Source organism: Borostomias antarcticus (genome assembly GCF_949987555.1).
Source record: "Borostomias antarcticus genome assembly, chromosome: 11".
Lineage (NCBI taxonomy): Eukaryota > Metazoa > Chordata > Actinopteri > Stomiiformes > Stomiidae > Borostomias > Borostomias antarcticus.
This window is the reverse complement of record NC_140244.1, coordinates 12,157,087-12,179,586: the sequence shown is the minus strand read 5'-3', so window position 1 is coordinate 12,179,586 and position 22,500 is coordinate 12,157,087. Positions and strand designations below refer to the sequence as shown.

The following is a 22,500-nucleotide window of genomic DNA, read 5'->3' as shown; positions in this document are numbered from 1 at the left end:
TAATAGACCAAACCTAGGGTAGAGGAGAGGAGATACTCCCAGAGTCTCTGGTATAAAATCTGTCAGTGCCTTCATTCCACCACCCCTAGCTGTGCCCTACAGGCCATTTTGTTCCCTCTCTGTTTCGTGCTGAACAAACTGTCACTAAATTATTAAGTCTTCCCCCTCTTTTTCTTTACCTCTTTTTAATGTCTCTAAAACACCCCGGGTGTCGGGGAAGCGCTGGGCAAACTAACACGTTGTATTGTTGCAAAAACTACAGCTCTGGGGCCTCATTTATAAAGCTCACGTACGCCCTAAAGCATGCGTACGCCACTCCTGAGCAAACTTCGGGATTTATAAACCAGGTCCAGCCTGGCTTATGTGCGTGGCTGGCTTGTTTCTGTTCAGGACTGGTAGAAGGGAAGCTAGTCATGCCACTAAAATAGCTGTGAATTGAAATGACATGAAATAATGTCTGATAAATTAAGATAGGTCTTGTCACCTGGACACATCAGTTCCAATGCTTCCAATGCTAATCCAGCACAATAAGAGTGGGATAGCCAGTTAGCTCATGAGCTCACAACAACTAGCAGCAGCTTCCATAACATAAATAGAAGCAGTCAGTGGCTAAAGCAGTTACACTGATGATTCTTGTAACGTTTTGCTACAATTGGTTCAACTTCTGTTTCTGGACAAAGGTAAGGGATAAACCTACCTTCTCCTGTGCGTCCGTACGCCTCCAGGCGTGCGTGCCCGCGCAGGGGTATTGCGATATGTGGAGCGCGCCCACTAAACGCTGTCCGAGTAGCTCCACTTCTGGGTCCAGTTTCGTAAATTAGCCTGATCCCTGTGTCCACGTCTATCCCCTGTGTTGCTGTGGATGGTGCTTGTGTACACTGTGAATAGCTAGCTAGCTAGCATCCTAGCATTAGCTAGCATTAGAATACGAGCTAGCTAACGCTAGCTAGCTAATGCCAACAGTAGCTATAAGAACAGTAGCTAATGCTAGCTAATTATCATGACAGTAAGAATGTAAGCTGGTTAATAATAATGACAGTAAGAATGTGAGCTAGTTTGCTAGCTAGTAGTGTTGTTTGCTAGTTGCTTGTAAAACGTTGTTGTTTGCTAGTTTCGCCAGCTAGTTTTGCACAAGGTGTTGTCTCACCAAAGTTGTTTGACCCACCCAACCTACCCTCAAAGCGCTCGCAAATTTATACCCCTCTTCTATCATGTGTTCCAATGTGAACAACCAACCACAAAACTCGGAGAACAACCAATCAAAAACTTAGGCCTATCCCACGTCGTCTGCCAACGTTTATAACTGTATGATGCCGTCTAGAAATGACGTTTGGAGGCGATGGACAAACGTCGAATTCTGAAGTCTGCCAAGTGCGACCAGGCTGATTTATTTTGGTGTGCTGGGACTACTGCCTCTTGTGGTGGCAACATAGAACTGCAGGTCAACAACGGAACAGAGTAAGGGAGGGAGGGAGTCACAACCCGACAAACGCTATCTATGGTGTGCTGGCTTACAGCCACGCACAAAAACAAACTTGACAGGAGAATGGCGGAGTTGTTTGCTCACCTCCAAGCACACTCTGACCCATGCGTACGCACATTTCTGGTGAAATGAGAAACTGTGATCCTAATGGCAGAAAGGTGAAACCCGAGAAATGCTTTGAAATTGACACCATTGTGAACAATAAATATATCCGATATTGCAAAATATCCCCTCAGATATGTTGCATAGTCTAACCAGGAATCATAATCAATTGGATCTGTCATCGCTAAACAATTGATTCATTTATTTATTTTCATAAATAATTCCTGTATTTATTTATTCTCATAAATAATTCCTTTATGTATTTATTCTCACAAATAATAATGTGGACAGCGTAAGCTATGTGCTATGAAGTATTTTTATACTTGGTTTAAAAATAAGAGCACGCGAGTGGTCGATTCAAGCTGGTTTAAAACAAAGACAATAGATTTATTCTGAAATACGTTTGCAAGCGGTCTCTCACACAGGAAGTGTTTCCATTAGTCAGAGCAAGGATACTGAGAAAGGGAGAACTCTTTATAGGGGGGTACAGGGGATGTGAGTGACGTTACAGACTGGTCTGGATAAACAGATTTCTTCTGTGGGAATGGAGTTAACTTCTGGTTTCCACAAACGTTGTAAAACAATAAACTCAGAGAACTTCAGGAATATCAATCAAGTAGGAAAACAGAAAAACTATTTTTGGAGTGAACACATGGGTGATGACTTGAAATTACTTTAACAATTCCCCGGTTTTGTGGGTAAAACATCCACAACAATAATAGAAATGAAAGAATCAACCATGTGGAATGAAATGATAAAATATCATAAAAATAGTCAAACAGATTTGGTAAAAACCTAATTCTACACATATGGAAAGGAAGTAATCTATTCTCCACTAGGTGGAGCATAATAAAGATTAATAAACTCAAGATTATTTAACACACTTTAAGATTATTTTCTTCCCATATGCAAACCACGTACCAAAACTCCTCACTTCAATTTGGCATAAGCAAGGTTAAAAGATAACATGATTACTAATCTAATACACATTTCATATATTCATGAGTGGAAAAAAAACCTTTCTTTTGAGAGGAAAAAAACTTAACTTCAAGTTTCAAAACAATTCAAAATCCTCATTTCCAATGGCACAGACTTGACCAAGTTCTCGAGTTGAATGAAGGTCTAATTCAACTTTTACTTTTAACATTAATGCAGTAATGGGCATATCTGTAACAGTATTCAAACACTTTCCAATACACTTAAGAACAATTCCAATAATAATAACTAGTGCTGCGAGCAGCAGTGAGCGGGCCCTCGCACCCCACGCGTGTCGGGGTGCTGCGCCGTTAAAGGCTGTGCTATTTCGGTGTGCAGTATTGAGAGAAACTTCCTGTCACCAGTAGGTGGCGCTCTAGGTGTGACTCAACACCGAAGCATAGTTGTGTTCAGGACGGTACCTTGATGAAGCGTGAGAAATGTTGAGTAAATCGGATAACGTATGTAGGAGTTATGAGGACTTCCTGTTTCACCAGTAGGTGGCGCTGTAAGTGTGACTCAATACCGACACATAGATGGGTTCAGAAGGCCACCTTCATGAAGCGTCAGCAATTTGGTGCAAATCGGATGATGTATGCAGGAGTTATGAGGACTTCTTGTTTCACCAATAGGTGGCGCTATACGTATGACGCAATACTGACACATAGATGTGTTCAGGACAGAACCGTCATGAAGCGTGAGCTATATCGGACAAATTGGATAATGTATGGAGGAGTTATGAGGACTTCCTGTTTCACCAATAGGTGGCGCTATAAGTATGACGCAATACTGAAACATAGATGTGTTCAGGACAGAACCGTCATGAAGCGTGAGATATATCGGACAAATTGGATAATCTATGGAGGAGTTATGAGGACTTCCTGTTTCACCAATAGGTGGCGCTATAAGTATGACGCAATACTGACACATAGATGTGTTCAGGACAGAACCGTCATGAAGCGTGAGATATATCGGACAAATTGGATAATGTATGGAGGAGTTATGAGGACTTCCTGTTTCACCAATAGGTGGCGCTATAAGTATGACGCAATACTGACACATAGATGTGTTCAGGACAGAACCGTCATGAAGCGTGAGATATATCGGACAAATTGGATAATGTATGGAGGAGTTATGAGGACTTCCTGTTTCACCAATAGGTGGCGCTATAAGTATGATGCAATACTGACACATAGATGTGTTCAGGACAGAACCGTCATGAAGCGTGAGATATATCGGACGAATTGGATAATGTATGTAGGAGTTATGAGGACTTCCTGTTTCACCAATAGGTGGCGCTATAAGTATGACGCAATACTGACACATAGATGTGTTCAGGAGAGAACCGTCATGAAGTGTGAGATATATCGGACAAATTGGATAATGTATGGAGGAGTTATGAGGACTTCCTGTTTCACCAATGGGTGGCGCTATAAGTATGACGCAATACTGACACATAGATGTGTTCAGGACAGAACCGTCATGAAGCGTGAGCTATATCGGACAAATTGGATAATTTATGGAGGAGTTATGAGGACTTCCTGTTATACCAATAGGTGGCGCTATAAGTATGACGCAATACTGACACATAGATGTGTTCAGGACAGAACCCTCATGAAGCGTGAGATATATCGGACGAATTGGATAATGTATGTAGGAGTTATGAGGACTTCCTGTTTCACCAATAGGTGGCGCTATAAGTATGATGCAATACTGACACATAGATGTGTTCAGGACAGGACCGTCATGAAGCGTGAGATATATCGGACGAATCGGATAATGTATGGAGGAGTTATGAGGACTTCCTGTTTCACCAATAGGTGGCGCTATAAGTATGATGCAATACTGACACATAGATGTGTTCAGGACAGGACCGTCATGAAGCGTGAGATATATCGGACAAATTGGATAATGTATGGAGGAGTTATGAGGACTTCCTGTTTCACCAATAGGTGGCGCTATAAGTATGACGCAATACTGACACAAAGATGTGTTCAGGACAGAACCGTCATGAAGCGTGAGATATATCGGACAAATTGGATAATGTATGGAGGAGTTATGAGGACTTCCTGTTTCACCAATAGGTGGCGCTATAAGTATGACGCAATACTGACACATAGATGTGTTCAGGACAGAACCGTCATGAAGCCTGAGCTATATCGGACAAATTGGATAATGTATGGAGGAGTTATGAGGACTTCGTGTTTTATGGCGAAATGTCAAACTTTAGCGGGGCGCCACGGCAAGGGTGTTTGGTGAAAACTCAATTTTTTTGATAACTTTTGATCACAAAGGTCTTAAGATGAAGCCGACCCGATATGAAGTTGATCGGATGAAATCTCTAGGAGGAGTTCGTCGAAGTACGAGGCATGGAAATGGTCAAAACAAGGACAAAATGGCACATTAAAAGCAAAATGGCGGACTTCCTGTTGCATGTTGGGTATAGCTCCAAGAGACATTTTAGTGTGGCTCGATGAAATACATATGCCCACCGAATTTCGTTCGTCTACATCAAACTGAAAGGTGGGGCTCGCCATTTTAAACTTTCCAGGGGGCGCTCTTGAGCCGTTTTGCCACGCCCATTTCCGTCACCCATGAAATATCCGATTTACACCGGGACTGATGTATCTGCAAAGTTTCATCCGTTTTCATCGATGTTTAGGCCGCCAAAAAGGCATTTGTTTGGGGAGAAGAAGGAGAAGAAGGAGAAGGAGAAGGAGAATAATAATCCTTCGAGTTTCAATAGGGCCTCGGACCGCCAGTGCTCGGGCCCTAATAATCAAAATAATAATCATAAAAATGATACCTATAGATCTGAGAATATTTCCAGAACTTGAAAAAGCATTATCAAAAATTCCCCAAGCATTAAACCGATGGACAGTTTTTAAGATCTGAATACCTTTCATGTTTGCTTCATGGAACTCTGTTAATGTAGCATTTGGATCTGAGATGAACGAACAGCATTCTGAACCTACAATCGCACATGTTCCTCCTTTACTAGCAAGAATTATGTCTAAGGCAAACCTATTTTGTAGCACAACTTTCTTCATTTCATTTACTTCTTTAGCTAAGGCTGAAATTACTCTGTCCGATGCATTCAAGTGATCCGCCAAGACAGCGGAGAGAGATGAGTTCAGTCTGGGTGTTATACATGCCATAGTTAGGGAAAAATACACCAAAAATAAATTGAAAGGGTGATATAGCTCGACGATGTCTATAATTTGATTGTTGATGAATCACCTGCATTTCAGCATGATCCACTTTCCTAATCATGGGAATTAAATGAGCAATATAACATCTACCTACACTGTTGCTATTTAGGGTTGAATAAGCTGTATCGCCACAGACTAAAAATACACCTTTTGGAAGGCCTATCGCTGAACCTGGATATAAGAATTCGTAGATAGGAGCAACGCAGGAGCTAGTGCCTAGATCATTAATTTGTGTCCTAATTAGGGCCTGAGCACTGGCGGTGCGAGGCCCTATTGAATTTCGAAGGATTATTATTCTCCTTCTTCTACCTTCTCCATCTTCTCCCCAAACAAATGCCTTTTTGGCGTCCTAAACATCGATGAAAATGGATGAAACTTTGTAGATACATCAGTCCCGGGGAAAATTAGATATTTCATGGGTGATGGAAATGGGCGTGGGAAAACGGCTCAAGAGCGCACCCTGGAAAATTTAAAATGGCGAGCCCCACCTTTCAGTTTGATGTAGGCGAACGAAATTCGGTGGGCATATGTAGTTCATCGAGACACACTAAAATGTCTCTTGGACCTATACCCAACATCCAACAGGAAGTCAGCCATTTTGCTTTTAATGTGCCATTTTGTCCTTGTTTTTACCATTTCCATGCCTCGTACTTTAACGAACTCCTCCTACAGATTTCATCCGATCAACTTCAAATTCGGTCAGCTTCATCTTAAGACCTTTGTGATAAAAAGTTATCAAAAAAATTGAGTTTTCACCAAACACCCTTGCTGTGGCGCCCCGCCAAAGTTTGACATTTCGCCATAAAACACGAAGTACTCATAACTCCTCCATACATTATCCAATTTGTCCGATATATCTCACGCTTCATGACGGTTCTGTCCTGAACACATCTATGTCTCAGTATTGCGTCATACCTATAGCGCCACCTATTGGTGAAACAGGAAGTCCTCATAACTCCTGCATACATCATCCGATTTGCACCAAATTGCTGATGCTTCATGAAGGTCACCTTCTGAACACATCTATGCGTCGGTATTGAGTCACACTTACAGCGCCACCTACTGGTGAAACAGGAAGTCCTCATAACTCCTACATACGTTATCCCATTTACTCCAAATTGCTCAGGGTTGATGAAGGTCACATCCTGAACACATCTGTAGGTCAGTATTGAGTCAAACTTATAGCGCCGCCTACAGGTCAAGCAGGAAGTCATCATAACTCCTACATACATTGTCCGATTTACTCAACATTTCTCAGGCTTCATCAAGGTACCGCCCTGAAAACATCTATGCATCGGTATTGAGTCACGCTTAGAGCGCCACCTACTGGAGACAGGAAGTTTCTCTCAGTACTGGACACCGAAATAGCACAGCCTTTAACGGCGCCGCACCCCGACGCACGTGGGGTGCGAGGGCCCGCTCACTGCTGCTCGCAGCCCTAGTTTGTGTGTTGTATCTGAAAATATCAATACAGGCTGTAATTTGTTGAAGAGGTACTACTTTGAATTGGTCGACTTGATTTTGAAGTTCCATTTCTTGAGGGTGCAATTTTGTTTGTGCTTTAATGATGCAATCGACAATTTGACATTTTAATCCAGAAATGGTAATTGAATTTCGCCAATTAACTGTAGTATACAGCTGTGCAAGCTAACCTAGTACTCGGTGCATGATTGTCTATTTGGACTAATATAACTTGAATATTGTGAACCAATCCCAGTCCGGCTATTTCAGAGAAGTGTGTAACCTTGAACAGAATAAGGCGAGAGAAGTTAGAAGGTCTATGATTCTCATTAACCTCTAGTGTTAATTTGCTTATAATAACCTCTTCAATCCCTGTATAGGAGTTACCTAGTCTATCTAATCCTACATGAAAATGACAAGCAGAGGATTGTCCAGGAGCGGACAAAATATGAGTAGCTAAACCTTGCCAGTCATAGTGTGACCATTCTATATAACCCATATCCTGCTTGGGTTAAAGGAATGGGATAAAACATGGGTGCAGAAGTACTAAGAGGTACATTTTCACAAATCCAACAGTTAGCGTAGTTCATTCTATATGCAAAGTCTCTGACTATACTAATAGCTTCATTAGGATGTCTCTTTTCCTGTCCAATTGACTTAGCTGATTTGGTTAGGTGCATAGAGCAGTTAAACACGGTACCTTGAGGATAATCTGGAACCGATCTACAATGTCAACCCCATAATTCTTTGTTCTTGATACTCGCATAACATCTTTAGTTAAAACACACCAATAAGGAGACTCTTTCTCTACATTAACTTCAGTCACAGTTACAACAGTAGAACCTGGAAATCGTTTGTTACTTTCAAATCTCACATATGCAGAATGCAGTATCTTCCATCCATCTTGGTCTACCGTATAGACCCAACAGTCAAGTAGAGTGCAACGTTCAATGGGACAAACGAATACTGGGGTGTGTTCTTGTCTTTTCCTTCGTTCAATGGCTTCAGTTTCAGGAGAGAACTGGTCCGAGTTCTCTTTCAAGGGGGGTGCGAGTGGGTGCGTGAGGGGGAGCGTGGTTGGATTATGATTGCGTGTTGCTGGGGTGGTGGTCAAAGTTGTCATCATGACAGCAATGAGGAAAAGGTAGTGTGTGTTATTCTTGGTCTGATTCCTCATCTGAGGAGACCAGAGAGTGAGCTTTCGCCCTGGTGGTGACACCGCATCTTGGTTGTTGGAATCCTTGGGCCGGCTGGCCTCGTCCTGGTTTGGAACCAGCCTGCAGTGGCTGGCGTGTACCCACGAAGTCCTCTCAGCTACTTTTATGGCCGTCTGGGTTGTCAGCAGGATCTGGTACGGGCCCAGCCAACGGGCACTATTCCACGCCTTCCGTTTCAGGTCCCGGATCACCACCCATTGGCCTGGTCGGAGATGGTGTAAGAAACCCTCTCTGGCATCCGGGATGGTCGCCTTCACTCTGTTGAAGAGATCTTTTAGAATGTTGTTAAGTGCCAGGCAATACTGTACCATGTCCTGTTCACAGGACATCAGAGTTAACTTGTTCTGGGGAAAAGGTTTGTTAAACATTCTCATAGGTCTACCAGTAATGATTTCATATGGGGAGAGGCCCGTAGTTTGGTGGGGACGGCCCCTCATGAACATCAGAGCTAAAGGTACAATTTTCATCCATGACAGATTTGTCTCTGCCGTTAGCTTTGTGAGCTTAACCTTCAATGTCTGGTTAGCTCTTTCCACAATCCCAGCTGATGCAGCATGGTAACTGCAGTGCGTTCGGAGGTCAATTTGCAAACTCTTACAAATCTCATTAATCACATTATTCACAAAATGGCTTCCTCTATCAGAGGAAAGTTTCAAAGGCAATCCCCATCTGGGGATTATCTCTCGGAGTAGGTTCCTGGCCACAGCGATTGCTGAGGCATGCCTGCAAGGGAAAACTTCAGTCCACTTAGAAAACACATCAGTTAAGACAAGGCAATACGTATAACCTTCGCATGGTGTAAGTTCAATGAAATCCATCATAACATGTTCCCACGGTGACTCTGGTCTAGGGTGAGCTGACATTTCCATTTTAATACCTTTCCCAATGTTGTTTTGCATGCAGATGATGCATTTGGTACAACTCTGCTCTGCAAACACAGTGAACCCTGGTGCATACCAATACCTGTTTACGTCATCCACAACTCCTATTTTTGAAATATGATCAGGACCATGCGCTAGTTTGAATGCATACTGGAAACAAGAACGAGGTAAGACTGGTTTGTTATTAGGTCCTAGCCATAACCTGTTTTCATCATTGAATGTGCATTTGGTTTTCCACTTCTTCTTCTCATCAGGAGGAGCAGAGTCTTGTAGGTCGGCAATGTCTTTGAGATGATTAGAGACATGGGAGGAGAGACCTGTGAATCCACAGATGAGAGAGACAACATAGACAAAACAGGAGAGCAAGAGGAGAGCGCCACCGCTTTAGCAGCTGAGTCAGCAGCCGTATTACCTATGGACACAGGATCAAAGGTTTTAGCATGAGCTTTGCATTTGCATACTGCTAAACTGGATGGCAACAACATTGCTTGCAATAAATGGTTAATCAAAGTATAATGAGCAATGGGTTTACCGCTTGAGGTGAGGAACCCACGATTTCTTCATAGCATTGCAAAATCATGGACTGTGCTGAAGGCATATGCACTATCAGTGTAGATAGTAGCAGACTTACCCTTGGCTAAAATACATGCCCTGGTGAGCGCAAATAATTCAGCGGCCTGTGAAGAGAGATGGTTAGGAAGTCTGGCTGATTCCAGCACTGTATCAGCAGTGGTAACCGCATAGGCAACAACAGGCTCACCAGCTTGTGATCGCTGGGCAGAACCATCTACAAAGAGTTCAAAATCAGGGTTAGACAAAGGAACATCAGTGAGGTCAGGGCGTGGCTTACTGACTAAGTCAATAACAGCCACACAATCATGTGGATCTCCGTCATCTGGTGTTGGCAACAGTGTTGCTGGATTCAGGACAGTACATCTCTGGAGAGTAACATTAGACATGGTTAGTAACACATTCTGATAGTGTAACAGTCTCGCTGGATGCAGGTGTGAAGTCTTTGCCTGTAAAAGTATAGCAGAAACAGCATGTGGAACATCCCGATTAGCGGTCGCATGGCTACCACGTTGACACATCCCAATACTGCTTCAGTGGCCGCCGCCACTGATCTTAGACATGGGATTAACCCTCTAACTACACTATCAAGCCTTTTAGAGTAGTATGCTACCGGTCTGTACCGGTCCCCATGCTTTTGGGTTAAAACGGCGGACATATAACCGTCCTTTTCATTTGTGAAAAGGTGGAAAGGCTTGTCATAGTCAGGGAGAACTAAACAAGGGGCTGTAGACAGCCTCTGTTTAAGGGCCGTTAGAGTCAGTCATGCTTCGTCAGTCCAGGTGATTCGGTCAGAGGGAGAAAGGTTGCGTCCGTGGGCCAGATCGGACAAGGGTTGTGTGAGCTCAGCGAGACCCAGGCCCGGCAATAGTTTGCAGTTCCTAACAGAGACATCATTTGTTTTTTGGTTGTAGGCATGGGCAGAGCAAGGATAGCCTCCACACGGCTGTTACCTAAAGATTTCCCTTGTTTAGAAATAACGTGACCTAGGTATGTAACCTGTTCACGCACCAGCTGGATTTTGTGTTCGGAAACCTTATGGCCATTCTCTGCTAAATAAAACAACAATGCTTTTGTGTCTTTGATACATGACTCCTTGTCTGAGCTGGCAACAAGCAAATCATCCATATATTGGACAATGGTGCTATTCTGTGGTGGAATAAACCCTTCTAGGCTGCGCGCGAGCTCTGCATTGTAGATAGAAGGACTATCAACAAATCCTTGAGGTATAACATTCCAGACATATGTTTTGTTCTTGAACTGGAAAGCAAACCAATATCTGCTATCAGGGTGTACAGGTACAGAAAAAAACGCATTACTGAGATCAATAACATAAATAAAGATACATACATAAAGAAAGCAGCTGATGAAGGAATGGAGGCAAGGAGAGTTACAGGATTAGGACAAAGAGGAGTCCTAGCAATGACAGCTTCATTAACACAACGTAAATATTGAACAAAACGCCATTCTCCTGAGGCTTTGCGCACAGGGAGGATTGGAGAATTGACAGGAGAGCTGTCAACCTCAGAAATGGCTCCACGCTCTAACAAAGATGCATGTACCTCTGCAATACCTTCTATAGCCTCTAGAGGGAGCGGGTACTGAGCGCGCTTCGGTCGGAATGAACTTTTAGGGGTAACCACAACAGGATTCACGTTTCGAATTTTCCCTATATCAAATTTGTCCTTTGCCCATAATGAATCTGGAAGCCCTTGTAACACAGATAAATCTTTTGTGTCATCAGAGTGTGTCTGGAAGAAACATGATCCTTGGATTCCCCTAGTGACTGGAATAGCCCAGGTGTAAGGAAATGCTCTTACCCCCGTCTTGGCGGAATACCTCATCTGATGAGAATTTCCGAACCAGTCCGTTATTGTCATTATGTCCATCAGCCACGCATCAGCATCCCTCCTATTAACAAACTCAGAAACGGCAAGAGACACTAGGCACAGAATGACCATCATACAGCTGTTTCTGTGTACCATTAAGGTCGACAGAAAGAACTGCATGATCAGGTCCAACAAACAACATATTACACATCAATGTTTCATCAACTTGAGGCAACATCCAAGTGTCCTCAAACCCATGGTCTTGGCTCAAAAAAGATGTTGATGCGGTACAGAGTAATGTATCATGAGGGGTGAGCAGAGCATCATAGCTATAACATGTCCGTACTTTTGAAAACAATTTTGCTAAATGTTGTGATGTATGAGTGTTACAATCAACATACCAATTATAAGACCAATCGGTAGGCGCGTCGTTGTACATGGTTGTCCATTGGCGATTTTATAGGGGGGGCAGGGGGGGCAAGTGCCCCCCCTGATTGGACAGCCCAACTCTGCTCAGATTCTTAAAAAAAATAATATATATATATATATATATATTTTTTTTTTTACTAATTAACACAATTATTAAATACATAATTGTGGTTTGTACCAGTTTGTGTTAGATCATCATTAATTTTAAAAGTGTATTTATTACTTAAACTAGGCTACCTTTAAAAATATATATATATTCATAATCCACTAATGGCACAACTCAAATGAGATCTGACTGTACTGCTCAGTGCTCAACAAGCTACAACTAGCCAACCTGCTCACAATGGCAAAAAAGAGCTATAAAAACAATTTACCACTTCTTCATAAAATAAAATAAAATCTGGCAATGCTAATGAAGAAGCTACCACTCGAAATGACACCGCAGCAGGTGCAATTGAATGCAGAAGTGCTCCAGAGGCTATCGGAGCTAGCACTAGCACTAGCAACATCACCATCGGCGAGGAAGCTAGCACCAGCAGGCAGTTGCAGTTTGATTTTGTGATGTTGGGTATGGCCTAGTGCTCGGTCATAAAGTCATATTGACATGCTCGTGGTGTCTAGATGAAGTTTGATGCGTTGTACATATTGAATTGTCATACGGATTTCTTATTAGCATACTGTTCACAACCGGTATTCTTTGTAAATAGATGGGACGAGACGGCAGAACTGTTTTTTTTTTTCTCACGTCAAAATGTTGCCCCCCCTACTCTCAGAGGGTAAAATCGCCTATGTGGTTGTCACCTCCGGAGGTGTCATTGTTGATGGTCTGAGTATGGTGACACCTTCTGAGGAACAGGTCATCTGAAAACCTAGCTTACATAACAAGTCACGCCCACAGAGATTCACTGGACAGCATTCACTCAAAATGAACTGGTGTGTTAGCTGACAATCATCTACTTCTACTTTCAATGGAACAGTGACTCTTTCAGATTTCACAATGCCTGCGGCACCAACAGTTTTAGCAAGCTCCTCAGTCACTTGAGGGCGCTGTGTCATGTTAGCAGTACTAATAACAGAAGAATGAGCACCTGTGTCAGCCAAAAAAAACAATTTTTCCCCATTAACAGTCATAGTTACGGTTGGATTATCAGATGGTTTGGTATGCAAATTAAGGTATTGATGAATATGAATGATTCTCCCCTCCTCACGTACACCCTCACTATCCCTAGCTTTCCCTACTGCACTGTATACTTCTTCTGTTACGTCACGTTAGAGTCCTTCTTTTCAGCGGCCTGCCGTTGTTCCTTTAGTAGATTGAAACGTTCTGCAAATCTGAAAACACCCACCATCTGTTCTAGTGGTTGGGTTTCCCAGTTTACACACGAAGTCCGGACTTGGTCACTGAGGGCAGGGAGAGCATTGTTCATTAATTGTTGTTTCAACACAGTTTTGTAGTCATTGGCATGTTTGTTCATGCCAGAGTGGAGAGAAAAGGTCTTCTCCAGGCGTTCATAAAAATCATCAAAAGACTCATTCAGTTTCTGTTTACAGGAGATCAGGTCCCAGTTAGTTTGAGGAGGGAACCGGAGCCTGATTCTCTGCAGTAGCGCCAGGGTCAATGACGTGACGCCTACTTTTTCTGTCCAACTGAATTTTTTGCCTTAAAAAAACATCAAAATACTTAAAAAGATAACATGTATTTCTAATACCTTCCCCATATACATACCCACTCTAACCTCTCCAAACATTTTAGTTATTGGTCATTTTTCTGCTATCTGAAGTGTCAAAACATCATGTGGGGCGACCGTCCAGCCTTGACTTCTATTTGTACAACCGGTTTAAAATCACTTTAAATTGATTTAAATATATCCCTTGCCCTATTTGGCATAATTTCAAACATGTTTTGCATTCATTGACAAAATTATGAAGCATTTGCACATATATTTCCATCATAATATACAAACGAATGTTGTCCGAATATGTTCACTTTATGAAATATCATCAGGGGGCGACCATCAAGAAAACACAATTGTGGGACTTTTATTTTGAAACCACCTCAAGGACAGATGGTGGATCAGCCAGCCACATGTGAGAGACCCAGACAAACAACTGGCAGGTTAGTAAGTCTCTCTCATATTTGCAAATACATCTCTTTTATAACTGCTGAAATGTACTTGCCACTTTTGGATATCATGTGGGACGACCGCCCCAAAACTGTGAATAATACGTTTTATCTGCAAATCTATATTTTGATGATAAATTTGATAGTGACATGTGGTAAGAAGTAGCTAGTTTGGTTTCTGTAGCTTACTGTTAGCCTGTAATATTTGACTGAACTTGAAAATATCATCTGGGGTGACCGAGTATCATGTGGGGCGACCACTGCTGAGTGTTTTCCATGATAGATATATATCCTGTATTTGTAGTTTCTATATATTTATATTGTATTCATGATTTATACATAAGGTTCTTTGTTTTAGCATTACTCTTTGTATACTTTAAGATATATTTTTCTAAATTTCAGTCATTTTCCATTCCTATTTAGGAATTAACGTTTCTTTTTGATTATTGTACAATCAAATGAGAGAAATTTAAAAACTGTATAGCATGACATTCCATTTAGGTAATTGTACATGTATTAGTCATGTTTAACTAGTTAAACCTATTTTCTAGATGGCACCACAAACAAGCAAACAGAAGACTGCTCGCTACAGGCAGCGGGTCAACGCAGACCCTGCAGCAAGAGCCGACTATCTTGCCAGGAAAAAAGAAAGTTAAAAAACTATAGGTAACATGCAGTACATCTTTCTCAGTTGTATTTCAAACTGTCATGTTAGTAGGATTAGGAATGACCTTTTCTGTAATATCTTGAACTTAAGTTTGTATGTAATTTAGGCCACCAGAATCAGTATCACATTATACATCAAGAAATCAAGAAATTATTTGTTAATCGCCATTGACTACCGTACATATTTTTTCCGAATTAAGGTCCCATCCATGGGATGTCTTTTCCTGCTTCCGCTTAGGCACTCTATTGTAGGCTAGACATGCAACGTACACAAACACCATCCACGTGACACAGGGGTCAGACGTCAGGGGTCAGCTAGCTAGCTAACTACTGTACCAGTTAGCTAACAACTATGTGGACACAGGCTGATCTACTGTACAAATTGGACACAGGAGTGTTTTTATATGGAACGAGACTAGCACAATTGTTTTAAGTCCAGCAGTAACCTTAGTGGTTTAATTTCTGTCCTTCGCCTGGCTATTTCCTCTCAGGGTGAACTGACCAGCTTTATTCATTCATTCATTTCAGACACAGAGGCAACACAATGATACAGGCACAATATTTTGAAATAAGATGCCGTTGGTCAATGTTGTGTTTTTGTTTTTGTATTTGCAAAAATACACCCTCTATACACCCATCAAAATAGATACACAAAACAAAGCCAAACGTGTATCAGTAGTGCACTAGTACTACTACCAAATAGCCTGCTACTGTTGAGTAGGGGTCCATGTAACAGTCCTGAATTTCCGGGCATCTGCCCTTTTCATTTTTAATAATATTATTAATTCAATAATCTAATTCAGGCCAAATGTTCCAATATATAGTCCTTATAATCAGTTCATTTTAAGTCCTTCATCCATTCCCTTACGTTAGGCTATATCTCCCATATTATAACGAGACTTGAATATGACGAGACGTATTGAACAGGTTTCAGTAATGACGCAGAGGTTTGTAGGCCTACTTGTGAATAAATAGGCTGTCCCCATCCCGTATGTTGTCACTCTGTCACCTTCAAGAGATAAATAGGCTTACTATTTTAAGCCTAACCGCAGATATGGGCAAACATGATGTAGGCCTATTATCAGATCTGTATAATAATTGAACAGATTGATTTGTTAAGTCAATGATCAAAAATAATGATTTTCTAATTTCTAATGAATTTCTTATCTGATAATTTCCCTAATTCCCAATCGAAAGAATGTAGGGAATTTGTTTAGAATGGAGGTGCACTCGTGCTATTAGTAGTAGTGAGTAGAGTAGTATTTCAGTCGCTTTGGATAAAGCCAGTCCTGCTTGTGAACTTGCTGGCTAGCATAATTTAAGCTTAACAAGGGGAATGCGCACCTGCCATGTAATGCAAACTGAGATGGAAATGTACTGTATGGTTAGAGTAGGCTACATGGACCGCTGTGCTTAACCCTCCTTCTCTTTCTTATACATTGACAAAACCAATGGTGATATGATAAGGACACGACATGTTTGTTCTTGAAGCATGTAATGTGCATTGCACTTTAACTTTTGAAATGTTTAATGTTTTTAAAGGAGCAGTAAAGGGAAAATGCATGTTTAGCCCTGTTTTAAGGTTACTTATGATCATATACAAAGGTTCAGATCAAAACATTGACAAAACTAGCACTTTTGAGAAAGTCTGATAATTGCTCTACTACTGTTTTGGTCATACAATGGATGTGGGTGGGCACCTTGAAAATCTTTCAAAAACATGTTAAACTCTCGATTTCAAAGCCCATTTGAGACGTAGTGCTAGCCTCATTACAGCCTCAAGTTCCTCAGAATGCAGCCTGTACATCTTAATGGCAGCATTCACATCTCTCTCAAAACTATCAATGTCTTTAGCAGCATCAGGTAATGAGGAAGCAAGCTCCCGAAGCTCATCACAACGGAAAGGTCTATAGACATTGGAAAAAGGGCTCCACGTGGCGTGACCTGGTTTGCCCGGAGGTGGTTGAGGTACAGGATTCATGCATCTTATCATTTGCAATAGCAGCTTACCTAATGCAGAAGAGAGTTGTTGTTGGTTAACTGGACCAGTAGACCTAAGACTATAATGTGGATGGTCCTCTAATGTCTCAAGAGCAGGGGGAGGAGTATTATCAGGGGGAGTTAGTAAAGGAGGTGAGACTTGGGCTGAGGTGTCATCAGGGTTTATAGAGCCAGTCAATGGAGGGGATGCCCCAGCAGAAAGTGAAGTCTTAGGGAAAGTAATAGCCAAATTAGACTGAATGTTACCATCACTAAAAGAAGCCCCTGCAGGAGTATTGCTATGAGAATAATAACCTGGAGGGGGCGATATCTGAGACATCCAAGAAGTTTGGGAGGGGGCTCTAAAAGGAGTGCCAGTTAAGGACAAGGGAGTTGAAACTTGAGACGTAGCAAGCTCAGAGGGGACAGGTGACTGAACAGCAAGAGGGGTAACACTGTAACACTGCAGGAGCAAGGGGGGTGGCGTGAACCAAGGAGGTTGGCTGAGGTGTCGGGACTGGAAGAGCGGGGGCCAGCACATGGGCTGGAGGAGGGGCGGCGACTTGTTGACTAGGGGCAGGAGCTAAGCCTGGCTGAGCCTGAGGGCCTGATATAGGGCCGGCCGCATTTGGATTAGGATAAACGACACGGTTCTAAAAGATCGTCATTGTCTGAAGGAGGAATTCATTTCTAAACATAAACAGCTTTAGCAGTGACAGAGTTCTTTCTAGCCTCCCTTTTGATGCGGGTAGTTTCAGCTCTTTCAATTGAGTTATTTGCAGTCGTCTCCCAGGCAAAAAAGTGAGACCAGTTAATGGCGTTCTCTGGCTTCCTACCTAGCTTAGTTAATTCAAACTTCTCAAGCTGTCCCTTAACTTCTCCTAGCAACTTAACAGACAATGTACCTGACACAGGGGGAAAATCACAATATTTAGCCCATAATGCAATTTGCTCACACACAGTAGGACCACACTTCAATGCAACTACCTTGGCAGCGCCAAGAAAAGGTTCACGTTTTGGTGTACTAGAAGTAGCTCCCATTTTAAAATAAAGTATGAGGACAAAATACAAACAATGTCAAAAGTACAGTAAAGGCCAATAACTGCTGTGCTGAGAGATTTCCTGTTATTATTTTTTTTCTTCCCTTTCTTCAACAAAATGGCAGCATTCAGAAGCCAAAATGGTGGACCACGAGGGAAAACAGGAATTCTCTCACTTTTTTTTTTTTCCACACAAGCAGCAAAACGGAAGTCAAACCATGTGGTGGACTAGTTAACATGCGGTGAACTACCTAGCACGTGGAAGCTAGCATTGAAACAATAGAACAACGAAAAACAAGCTAACAGAGAAGATAGCTAGCTTGGAGCAGAACCAAAAGAATAAAGGCTGAGCACAGAGTGCCGTCAAAACAAAAATAACTCCAAAACTAACACAAAACAAAGCCAGCACAACAACAGACACTTAAACACAAAACCAAACCATAGCTAGCATATACAGAAGTTCAACACTAAACAAAAACCCAGAAAATAGGATCTGAAATCCCAAGACAAGACTCAAACAAAACGAAACAAAGGCCTCCTCGTCTAACTTAGCTAATCACCCGGGGTTTCAAATAAACTCTCGAACTATCACAGCCATCTCCGTTGTTGTGCCCTCATTACTGGAGTACAAAACCAAAATAACGAGCCTTAGATAACAAAAGCCCCGTCGAGTCGCGGCAACCCCCACAACGCGGATCCCAAAACAAAAATTCAAAAGAGAAGGCTTTCTGAGATTAATAACGTTTTGTAGTACTTCATCACTTAGCACTGTAACGTTTTAAATGCGTCGCTAACAAAAACCTAACCCCGGTTAAGTTATATAGGTTTTTAAGCGGGCATGCGGCTCAACAACTGTCTTCAAGGAACAACCAGGACATACATGTACAACAACCGGTGCGAACAAAACTATGGTCAATGTCCCCAGCTGAAAAAACAACGTACCACTATAATCAAGATTCACAACGTACCAGTCCTTTAGCGAGCTGCAGAGGAGAAGGGCCCCAAGAAAACTAGCCAACAGCCTACGCTGGCCGCTCGGAGTTGTTTCCACAAGATAGAACTTGCCGCGGATCCACGCTTCGCCTCCGGAGCACGCAAAAAACCCGGAAGTTGGCCAATTCTCATCGCCAGATTATGAAAGTATTTTTATACTTTGTTTAAAAATAAGAGCACGCGAGTGGTCGATTCAAGCTGGTTTAAAACAAAGACAATAGATTTATTCTGAAATACGTTTGCAAGCGGTCTCTCACACAGGAAGTGTTTCCATTAGTCAGAGCAAGGATACTGAGAAAGGGAGAACTCTTTATAGGGGTGTACAGGGGATGTGAGTGACGTTACAGACTGGTCTGGATAAACAGATTTCTTCTGTGGGAATGGAGTTAACTTCTGGTTTCCACAAACGTTGTAAAACAATAAACTCAGAGAACTTCAGGAACATCAATCAAGTAGGAAAACAGAAAAACTATTTTTGGAGTGAACACATGGGTGATGACTTGAAATTACTTTAACAGTGCTCAAAGCAATCACTATAATTCAAATACTGTTGTGAATGACTTGTGAATGGCCTTCATATTTACACTGCTGTGAATCCCAATTTTGGTAGAGCAGCAATCACTCTAGCCATGGGGAAAATGATAGTGCCAACATGCAGCCTAGCCTTCCGCAACAATAAATCTGAAAGTGTACTGTTGTGCATGACATATTTACTCAGGCAATGTGTAGACTATTATATTATAATGATAAGATTCACTGTAAGGTGTTACACAGAAATAGTCTGTTTGTTGGTGGTGTTTCATTGTCTCATTGTTTGACTCAGGAATCCACATTCATAGGGCGCCCATTATTATAAGCTATTTAGGCTATTTAGAAATCGCCATGCATATTTGATAATGAAATAGGCTAAACTGATCCCGTGTTCGATGCCTCAGTCGGGCAGATAAGAGTGCTGTTAATTTTTTATTTTTTTATTTTATTGGTTTATTTGTCAGGGACAATGCACATTAATAGACAATAAATCGTGGGTACAATAAATCATAAATGAGCCAGAATTACCCAAGAGGATAGTTTTCATCTGCTGTCCCTGGCCAGATGTTAAAAAGGCAACCTGAAATATCAAATACAGTGGCATAAAAAAACAATAGAAATAAGCTAAATGACAGACATAAGACATTAGGGCACATGTAGTCTCTCTCGCGAGCCAGACAGTCGACCTCCGGTCCGGATTATCTACTACGTCTGGTATTCAGGCGCAGACATTTTGTTGAAGGAAGTTGGGAAAAAAACGGGCGGATATCCTTTCAAAATTCCGTAGAGAGTAGTAGACAGTCCGGACCGGAAGTGATGTGTTTTTTTAAGAACTTCCTTTTACAAATTCTAAGCGGCTGAAGTCCAGACTCTCTCCTCCGTAGAGAGTCTGGCTCCGAGACTAGGGCACATGGAACACTTATTAACATACTGTTAAAATACCAGAAAATACACATGCACTAACCAGGAGAGAAACATGCCCATGACAGGACATGACAGGACAAACGATTAGGAGGAGTAGTTGACATGATGGCGTGAATAGGAGTACTGTATTAATGTGTACATGGTTCTGGCTCTGGTTGTGCGGTTAGTGTTTGATCTCTGTGTGATGTATGTATGAAGTGGAGGGGGTGCAGTGTTGTGTAGGATTTTGTAGAGGATGCAGAGGTTTGTGTACATGATAAAATTTCCCCAGCTCAGAAGTTTATACTTCCATAAAATGAGACAGTGGTGATGTGTGTTTGGATCCTGATCCAGGACTTTAAGGCTCTGTTTGTACAGTGTTTCTAATGGCTTGAGTGTTGTTTTGTTGGCTTGTGCTACACTGGTTAACCAGTATGTGAGATGGGAGACTATCATTGCATTCAAGTATAGCTTGGCGGCATCAATGGTCATGGAATTTCTTATGAACCTGTAGCTAGATAAACTGAACTTAACCTTGCGGCAAACTTTCCTGATGTGAGACTTGAAGGACAGATTTGAATCAATGACGATGCCCAGATATTTGTATTCATGGACTATTTGCAGCTTGTCTTAGATGTTTCAGTATGTGTCATCGGCTGTCCTGTTTTCATGACATCCAGCATTGTCGGAAATAAGTGCCCTCACCTCTACATGTCATCCCTCGAATCCATCGTCTCCTATACCCAGAAATGCAATCAATCAATCAATCAATCAATCAATCAATCAATCAATCAATCAATCAATCAATCAATCAATCAATCAATCAATCAATCAATCAATCAATCATATATTGTCAATGACAATCGCACCTGTTCCATATAATCATGTCCGTGGGTAGGTATAAAAAGGCATGCAATTCCATTGCTTAATGACGCATAAAGGCTGCTTTATATGTACTTCTGTTGGATGATGTGAATGAAGGAATTCGGAGTCTTTAGGGACCGGCGAGACCTACTGGCCAATGACGACGAGTGGCTCATGAGACACTTACGCTTCTTTGCTGTCACGTTTGCCGTCATGTTAGATTTGGGGTGGTTCACTGGCCATTTATAGGCATTTATGGGTGTTAAGAGGGTGGGACAAAACACACGCTCACGTGCGGCAAGTTTAGAGTTGATTGACGGGGGAACAGGCGTGGGACATGCGTGCGTACTTCGTTTTAAATCGGAAAATCGTTGTGCGTACCTTTTGGAACTTGCGGATTAGTACGCGGATCCTGAGCAAAGTTGTATACTGTAGATGAGGCCCCTGGCGTTGCCACACTGGCTCCCAGCTGTCTAATCTCTGCAGACTGATGGATGGTCATGTAAGCAGCTGTTTCCTCCGCCGCTAACTGGCTGTCAGACGGAGCTGACAGATGGAGGCAGGAATGGATCATGGGTCTAGATGATGATATTGTTATCCTGAGGTATGCAGGCAGGGTGAGTAATGAGCATGTGGGCGTCTTCTCTGTTCTCTCTCTCCTCTCTCTCTTTCTTTCTCTCTCTCTCTTTCCCTCTCCTTCTCTCTTTCTTTCTCTCTCTCTCTTTCTTTCTCTCTCTCTCTCTCTTTCCCTCTCCTTCTCTCTCTCTTTCTCTCTCTCTCTTTCCCTCTCCTTCTCTCTTTCTTTCTCTCTCTCTCTCTCTCTCCTCTCTCCCCCTCTCTTTCTTTCTCTCTCTCTTCCCATCTCTTCTTCTCTCTCTCCCTCTCCCTCTCTCCCTCCCTCTCCCTCTCTCTTTTTCTCCCTCTCCCTCTCTCCCTCTTTCTGCCTCTCCCTCTCTCTCTCTCTTCCTCTCTCCCTCCCTCTCTCTCCTCCTCTCTCTGTCTCTCTCACTCTATCTTGACCCCCTCCTAGCTGAGCGGTCCATAGTCTTCCTCCCAGCCCCCCCCCTCTCCTCTCCTCTCTCTTCTCTCTGTTCAGCTCTATCAGGCCGGGGGCTGCGTCTGAGTCGGCCAGAGCCTGGGAAAGGTTACACCATCCAACCCCCCCTCATTTGTGTGTGTGTGTGTGTGTGTGTGTGGTGTGTGTGTGTGTGTAAACACCAGGTGGTCACCTCAGATGTGTGT

At 42.4% G+C, this 22,500-nt stretch overlaps 1 protein-coding gene across 2 annotated transcripts in view; it reads left to right on the top strand.

The window, feature by feature from the left end:
• Positions 1-22,500, top strand: part of grm2a (glutamate receptor, metabotropic 2a) — a gene marked incomplete at its 3' end in the record, with an annotated part of 63,208 nt that overhangs the window by 12,552 nt on the left and 28,156 nt on the right. The gene's annotated exons all lie outside the window — the stretch shown is intronic.